This window comes from Vigna umbellata, chromosome 3, assembly GCF_029865625.1.
Source record: "Vigna umbellata cultivar VRB3 chromosome 3, Vumbellata_1.0, whole genome shotgun sequence".
Taxonomy (NCBI): Eukaryota; Viridiplantae; Streptophyta; class Magnoliopsida; order Fabales; family Fabaceae; genus Vigna; species Vigna umbellata.
This window is the reverse complement of record NC_142167.1, coordinates 17,660,861-17,670,511: the sequence shown is the minus strand read 5'-3', so window position 1 is coordinate 17,670,511 and position 9,651 is coordinate 17,660,861.

Here is a 9,651-nt window from a genome sequence, read left to right as displayed (position 1 = left end):
TTTTATCTGAAAATTCAAAATTCCGACTTCAACTCTTTGCATTCAATGCTTGAGTTGAATGATGTTTGTACCGCTGCTCTTATATTATTATCATTATTATCACACACCATATCTTGCATGCAGGTTTTGTTGATAATAAAAAGATGAACTTTTTGTGGTCCCAAATTTTTATAAAAGCATAGGCAAAAGTCTACGTTCATTTACTCTTTCTTCTTATTCTTTTCTACGAATTTTCAACAACTTTTCCTTTGAAAAATTCAAATGTTTTTAGGTTGACCGCTGAGGCACGTACACGATGCTCACCTAACTTTGACTACATGGAGTTATGATGTCGCGGTTCTCTCACGGCATCATTGGAGTTTAATCAAACCTAGAAAATTTAGGGCTTAATTTATAAGGAGTGGGTCCCATTCCCATTCCCATTCCAGGTGGCGTTTATTTACGGGATGAATGCGATGGTTGACCATGTCCCCAGATTCCCAATGCCTCCTGAAAAGAAGATATTGATCTATCCCACATTGGACAATTCAATGTTCTGATTGAAGTAAGTTGTTTGTGAGAGCAAAGGTCGTGGCTTTGTGGAAGAAAATGCGAAGACCCCACTGAAGCAGCATGCATGGTGGTGGTAGAAATGAGCAGTGTGGTGTGGTTGATTTGGGAGGAAGACAGGACTATGAATTCGATGAACAGAACAGTGTGTGAATAAATGGGAATTGGTCGGTTGGTCCAATATATCGGCACAAGCGTCCAATGGTATGAACAAAGTGATTGAAGAGCACATGCATTTGCTCTTCCATGAGGGTTTGAAAGTCCATAACCATAACCCAGTATTGGCCCCATTCTCAAATTCCACACTTTCAAACCCTTATGTTCCCACCTGTTCATGTTTTTACACTGCCATATATATAACTATAACATCTTTTTCATAAACTAATTCTGATTACTATATACTCAACGTCTTAGAATAGTGAGCCTAAATGGCTAGTGCATGTGGCCGCAGTTATAGTATCTCGGTGTGATGGCAGATATGCTGTGAATTTTCATGTTATAAAAATGGTGATGTTGCGGTGACGATCGTGGCTTGTCATTTAAATAATAATTGGGCAAGAAGGATTTCTACTGAGAGAGAGAGAGAGAGAACGTGGATGGATATCACGTGAATTCCACATGCCATGATGAATGATTTGCGTAGAGAGAAGAGAATGAGTGTGATGGAAATAGAAAGGAGCTGAGACAATTGTTTCAGAAAAAAAGGAGAATTGGGTGATGATGAGAATGACTTTTCGAAATTCTGAGATACTCAACAATCCAAATTGTTATAATATCTCATGTGGTATGTATGAAATTCGTTATTTTATATTTACAATATTTCATGTGGTATGAGATCTACTATAAGAAAAAATTCATGTCAGAGCAAAGCTTTTCTTAAATACTCTATACTTTTGTGGAGAATTTAATATTATATTCAAATTTCAATGTTTTTTTTTACTCCCAAGCAGATGCTAAAGAAATTGGATCAAAGCTTACTCACATTTTGGGCTATGCTTAGTACAAACTATGGACAGTTTTCTTCCTGCACCTCTATATATTTCGCTGCACTCTACATAAAAAATTCCTTTTCTTATTCTTTCTGATTCTACAATTTAAAACTAAAAAATAGCTTTTGAATTCTGTAATTAAGAAGTTATAAATAATTTTCAGAAGTTGGAGATTAGAAAAATTGACTTCCAAATTAAATAATTCAAAAGTCATTTGACTTCAAGACTGCGAGTCCAAAAACTATATTTTATTTTTAGATTATGCAATCTGAAAATATTTTTCTTAAAAAAATCTGATTTTTTTTTTAAATTCAAATTAATCAAAATGAGAACTTTTTTATATGGAGTGTAGGAAGAAATATGTTAAGGTGCAGGAAAAAGCTTCCCCAAACTATGCCCAGTGGCCCAGTTCTTGTAAGTATATATGTCTCGTAATACTTCATTTTTTAAACAAATAAATAGTTTTTTTGAACCAATCAATTGAAATATTTATTATAAACTTTTAGTTGAACATGTCTCATTCCATACAATAACATTTTCTTTTCTATAATTTTAGAGCACTTTCATTCTTTTATAAAATTGTTATTTTTCGTTCTAATCCCATGTTTATTTATTAATCTTGTAATTTTAGAGACTAAAACAATAAAATTACGGATCGGTGACAAAAAAAAAAGAAATCTCCAAATACTAATTTGATGGTGGGTAATGTAATGCTAATGGAAGAAAATGTTGGGGCGAAAATTTCTAAAATTAAGAATTAAAGTAATATAAAGTATTATAGTATATTAAAAATAAAAATTCAGAAAAATACTTAAAATTAAAAGTAAATTTCAATTAGTATTTTATGTACACAAAATGATAAGTATATTGATGAATTAACTTACACACCTTAGTTATATTTTATTTGAAATATTCCTTGTTGTGTTAGTCGCATCAACAACTAACAAAATGATAATAATAGAAAATAACACTAAATCTCGTTAAAAAAAAAAAAAGTAAAGTGACATATTCGTCAGATTTTAAAAGTATTTAAGTGTTACTTTAATTTTATCTGTTTAATTAAAAAATTTGAGAGAGAACGAAAGGTCCACAAAAATTAAGTCTTTTCCTTATTTGCGTTTCTTTTCGATAGAATTAGATTACAAAATCTCTATTATTACTAATAAATCTAATTTTTAGACAAGATATTAACAACATAAAATATATATATATATATATATATATATATATATATATATATATATATATATATATTATACTCTATAATTTCATAATATTTAGAAATTGAAATACAAAACTATTTAAATATTTATGTTTTCAAGATTTCTTCTATTTTTTAATATGTATTTTAAAGATAAAATTGTGACCAACGAGATTCTAACTGATAATAAAAGAAACGATTTTGTTACTCTTTGGGATTCTATACATTTTTTTGTTTATAAGAAGTGAAAGAAAAAAAATATAGTAATTGTAAAGAGCAACGTAAAAGTAAAAACAAAATATATAGAAAAAATAGTATTTAAAGTAAAGAAAGAATTAAAAAATTGGATGTAATTTGCTATGGAAGTGGAAGCATTGTTGTGTGATTGTTAAGGGGTGTGGTGGAGTTGTAAAGAATAATGATAAGCATGACTTTTTGTTGCTTTAAAAATCTAACAAGATGTTATCTGCTTTTGCGTTTGTGGGCTGAGTGGAAGTGCTTCGTTACCGCACCAGTCCCCACCTCGTATAGTTCCGACCAAATTTTCCCTATGTCACAAATCACCATTGTTGTTCTTACTTACCGTTTTTTTTTTCTCGTTGGGCCCATAAAACCTACCAATAATATGCTCTTCTATTCTTCTCATCATATTCTTTACTTCCTAAACATATATAATTTAACTGTCAAAATGGGTCACAATCCACGGGTCACAACCCACGGGTCAACCCGACCCACCACGAGTTTGAACTGGATTGGATTTGAAAAATTTGTATCTTTTTTATGCGGGTCAGATTCAACCTGACTCATTTAAACTCGCCTTATGCGGGTTGAACCCATGGTAGGTTGGGTTGGCCCACCAATCCAGTGAAATTTGTTTATATTTGAATTATAGAAAGTTTGTAAATATTTTTATTTTAAAAAAATTATATTTAAGTGAGCTAGTGAGCCAACCCGTTTACCCATCAACTCGTGATGGGTCGGGTCGGATTCGAATTTTTCTGACTCGCTAATAAATGAGCTGAGTTGGGTTGGCTCACTAAGTGACCAACCCGTGGTGAGCCGGACCGGGTGACTCGTTTTGACAACTCTAAACTTAATCATCTATATTATAATTTTTTTTAACATAAGTATCTATGAATGTAAATTCATTCAATTATGAGGTATTGTATTATTATTTTTAAAATATGAAATGGTTCCCCTTTAAACTATTAAGATTATATTTGTTTTTGGGTGATTAATTTAGGTAAGTAGCTCGTATGTGCATGATAAGTTGCGTGTGCTATCCACTAATTAAGAAGAATAGAATATGGTCATTTTATGCGTTGTTTGTGGTTTCCATTATATGGTCTCCATTTGGCAACAAACAAGCAAGAAATTGACATCAGGTTTATCTCAAATGCATTGCTGATGCCCATTTTTCTTCTTCACTCAACCCATCAATTCCATCAAATAGCTTATTTCTACAAATAAAATAAGCACGTTGTGTTCTTAAATAATTTCCAAACACGTCGTTTCGTCCACGACACTTGTTGCGACAATGTATCTAAGCATTTCCTACTAAATTCATCACGACAACCTATAACTAATCATAAACATTCGAATATGACCTTACCAACACGAAAACTAGTAGCAGTGTCTCTACGAAACTTAATCACAATCATGACAGATTAAGATTTAAAAATAATATGACATGGTCAGTAGAGATAGATTTTAGAAATTATTTCGTAAAATCAACTTTGTAGTGTAATTTATTTATCATAAATTTATTTTATTTTTAGTGGATATATTAGATACACTAGTGAACAACCTTTTCTTGTCAGTGTAGTGTATTATAAATTACTTATTATTTTATTGTGTGTACTTTGAATTCTTATACAACATACTGTTGATATTTTATTAATTAAGATAAGGCATAATGTTATACTTATTAATGAATAATGTGATATTTGTGTGAGTGGGGATGGATAGTTGCTACTTAAATTAGGAAATTATGATATTGATGATGATAGAGTTTTAAATGCAAGAAACTATGAAAGCAAAATTGGATCTATGCACATCACATTAGTGAAAAAGTGATCATAAATGTTTGACAAGAAAAAAAATCTATTAAGAATATATGTTATTGTTGATATATTTATTTATTTTTGTTTAAATTAGAGATGTCACAAACTTTTAAAATGAGATAAATTTTATATTTATAGGATTGTTAACAGTTATACAAAATGTTTTCACAAAACTCAGATAGTATTGTTGTTTTTTTTTTCGTTTTCAAGCTAAGATGATTAATAGATCAATAATAGAGACATATTTCTTTTGTTTATGTTATTTTTATGATATTAAAACTTTAAATCTTACTTAAAGTTCCCTTTATCATTACACTCAGATCAGAACAATTTTGTATAACTAATGTTTTAAGCACAAGTGAAAGTGAGATAAGATTGAAAAAAATTTTATAAACGAAAAAATACCTCTCAAGTGGTACAATTAGGACCTTATATTTATTATAATGATACACATACATCTTAATTTTATTTACACCAATTGTATATTTGTCTTTTTTTTTTATTTCTCTCTTCTTATCACATCATATATTCTATAAATTTATCATTTTTTTTTCTGTAGACATGTATTACATTTTGAAGTACCTTTTTAATATCAATATCATGAACCATTTTTGTATTTATTATGAATTAAAGAATCAATTTTGTAAATCACCCATAACTAAGTAATTGTAAGTAGTTACTACTACTTACAATAGTTGGGCTTTGGATTAAAGTTTACACTATAGTTTTTTATAAATTCCAATAAATGTATTTAACAAAAAAATATTATTTTCAAAGTAAAAATACTTGAATTTGATGTTGAAAGTATTTTAATTGATAACTCATTTTTTGCTTACACTGGCCTAGAATTTGTCCAAAACAACACAATATATTTGTCAGATCATTTTATATATATATATATATATATATATATATATATATATATATATATATATATATTAAATTACATATTATTATAAGTTTAATATTTGTTAACCGAGTATTAAATAATTTAATATTATTCTAATAACAATCACTTTAATTTAATAACAAATTATGAAATAAAATGAACCAATGAAAACTATTTAATTATATATGTAAAAGAAATAACTTTAATTTACACTTGTAAAAAAAACACAACAGAAAAGGGAAGTCAAAAGTTAGCATTTGTTTAAGAAAATTAGAAAGGATTGAGATAGCAGTGACTGATAGATTTCTTGCACACCGTTTCTTTCTTGGTCATCGTCTTTAGTGTACTTTTATTTTCTAAAACTTTATAGTTTTCCTTTTTTTTTCAATAATTTATCACAGAATTACATATTCACAATTTAAAAAGATAAAAAAAATAAAATATTAAATACATTTTTTAAAAAGAGATTAAATGTATTTCTTATCTTCAAATTATTTTTAAAAAGGATATCTTATTTTTATACACGTTTTGTCTGTACACTAACGTGAAAGTAATGTAAAATATTTTTGTATAACATATATGGACTATATAACATAAAATTCATGTAATGCTTATTGAAAATATATTTTACATTATTTAATAAAATATAGAGTAATAAGATAAATATATGATTTAATTTAAAACTTTAACTGAAAAATAATAATATAATTAAGTCCGAAAAGAATTATTAGATATATATTTGTTAATTTAATTGAAAAGGGAAACGTGGGACCCTTTGATTATCTTGTAATTAAAAGGGTCAAAGACCTTGAGACACAGAGAAAGAAGAGCATATAATCAAGTGGTGTATCCACATAATACTGGTGCCATCCACCTCACTACCCAATCTTTTTCTGCCCATTCTCTCACTCTATTTCTCCACAAACAAACAAACTTTTCTTCTATAAAACAATATCATCATTTCCAAAAATATACTTTAAAACACATAAATATTTGATATTTTTTCTTAATTTTTATTGTTCTTATTTTATAAATATAAAAATTTACCTTTTTTTTAGTATGAAAAGAAAATCAAACAGAATCTATAAGGTTTTATTCATAATGGCTGTGGATTTTTTATATTTGGTTTTCAAACACATTTTATAAAAAAGAAAAATGGGTGAAGAAGGAGTTAAAGTTATATTTTTATTTAATTCCAAAACTCTTTTATATTAATTTTTAAAATTAAGAATAGTATTAGTAAATTTTAAGAAACATACTTTTAAATCTAATCTGATCCGTTTATAAGATAATAATACAGTTTATAAATTTAAATTCGTTTTGTTTGTAATTAATTTAAAATTTCCAATATATTCTCATCCTGATATATACATTATATATATATATATATATATATATATATATATATATATATATATATATATATATTACTTGGTAAATTCAAATTACAGCATGCTTTAAATAATTTTAATATCATTTTAAACATTAAATTTTTTTAATTTAATTTAAAATATCAACTTATAAAATGAAATTTAAATATATAAATTCGTTTGATCTCTAATTAATATAGATATATTTAATAATAAATTTATTATTTAGTTATAAGAAAAGTATTCTATTATTTGTGGTAATAATTATTCTTATATTTTTCTGGTAATGATTCTTTCAGATGATGTCATATTCCACTCTCCTTGTCTACTTATCACGAAGTTCATGGATAGCACTAATCGTCTAAAAATGTGTAGAATTTTCGGATCACACAGAAAATCAGTGTCCAATTAGAATCATTTGTGTCCTTAATTTAATCCACTCCACTCAGTTTCCGAATGCAACCAATTTCGGATCTTTCTAGAGAATTATCAACTCCGAATCATGTTTGGACTAATTACATTATAATCTCAAAAAGTATACCATATCGTGATTTTGTTTAATGTTGAAAATCGGTCGCCAATGATCATATAACATATTTTTTTATGATTTATAAATTCAGGTAAACTTTTACCCAGACAAGCAATTATCAACAAATTCAACCGATGAATAAAGTGAAATTAGATGTTTTCACTCAGCCGCAATGTAAATAAAAAATGACTTAAATGTAATTAAAAAATGTTTCCAAGGGCTCTCACTTCATTCATTTTATATATTCATGTTTATTTTTAAAAAAATTGAATATTGAACAACCTAAAGTGGACCGACATGGTTGCGGCCGAAATCCCATATCATGTTTGTTGCAGGGACACCAACCCGACATTTGGTATTTCTTTAGTACAATACGAGTGACAATATATAATTTTTCATCTGAATTATTAACAAAAACCTATCAGATTTTCACTTTGTACTATGAGAGTAAAGATCGGACATAAAACATCTCAATGATTTCTTTCCATTCTCCACTTGTAAAGTTTGATTTGTCCAATTCTCTTTCTTTTATTGAAAAACCTGGGCCTCCTCTTTTCTAAAGTCAAGGAGCGCATCGATTCATCAATTTGAATAAGAAAACCCCAAGTTGCTTCCTAAAGTCATTTTCCTCCACCCATTCATGTTACCACACTTCTTCTAAAATTCTATACCTCACAAACTATATTTTTTTCCCATTAAAATAGTCACAAATCCAATTTGGATTCTCAGCTGGTTTTTCTTTGTAATTTTTTTTATTTATCTCTAAAAGGTTAAATATATTTTTAATTAATTGACTTTTAATAAAAATTGAAATTAGTCTCTTTTCGAAACTTTGAATCAATTCAGTTTCTTATCTTTAGAATTGTATGAATTTAATTTTTTCAACTAAATTTTATTAAGTTTATATGATATTTCAAACACAATTCTTATTAAAATTTGAGTATAAATATGTCAAATAGTGTAAACAATTCAAATGTTAATATAAAACACGTTTGAAAGGTCAAATAAATCAAACAAAATTTAATTAAAATAACTAAATTTAGACATTTATAAAATCAAAGAACTAAATTGGATTAAAATTTTAAAAATAAACTAATTCGAAATTTTAGTGAAAGTTAAGAATAAAAAACATATTTAACTTCTCTTTAAAATATATTCATGAACACCAGTTTTGATATTTTGAAATATATATATATATATATATATATATATATATATATATATATATATATATATATATATATATATATATTAAATATCAACAATATTATTAACGTTCACACCAAAACACTTAGAAAATTTTATTTCTCACAAATTTAACTTATGACGATAAAACATTTCAGAAAACTTAGTCGTGTTGAAGATATTGACAAATTATAAAAAAAACTTCTTCAATCACGTAGATTCATTGTTTTAAGAATTTATCCATGTTGTGTTACATAAATTCTTTAAGACACAATAAGTACTTTCCAATTTTTTTTTAAGAATATTAGAATTAAAAAACTCTAAACAATAGTAAATATAATTAAAATAATACAAGAAGAAGAAAATATAATAAAATAGGTACGAGAGAGAAAAATAACAACAATTTTGCATACCTGTAACTACAATTATCTAGATCTTGGAAAGGAAGCATCGTCCAACAATAAATTTGTTACAAATAATTCTATCAACAAACAAAATCAACCAACATAAATTTAATTGAATACAAACTCAGCCAACTCAAACTCGATTACCTGAAGTCTGTCGTATAAAAAGAATAATAATATTTGGCAAAATTTCTAAAATAATTTTAGATCAACAGTGAAACATAAATAATATTAAAATATTATCAAAAAAAATTATGAAATGTTGTCGGAATATCATTATTTATAAAAAAAAAAAATCCGACAGACTTTTACTATATAAGAGATGTTTCGTAACACGTTGCAGCTTATTAACCGCGACAGTAATATGATCCAAAACAGTAATTAACCAGAAGAACCCCCTTATGCAAATCTGTAAGAGTGAGCATGATTGGTGCAAATAAAAAGTAATTGAGAAAGTTAGAATGAAAGATTG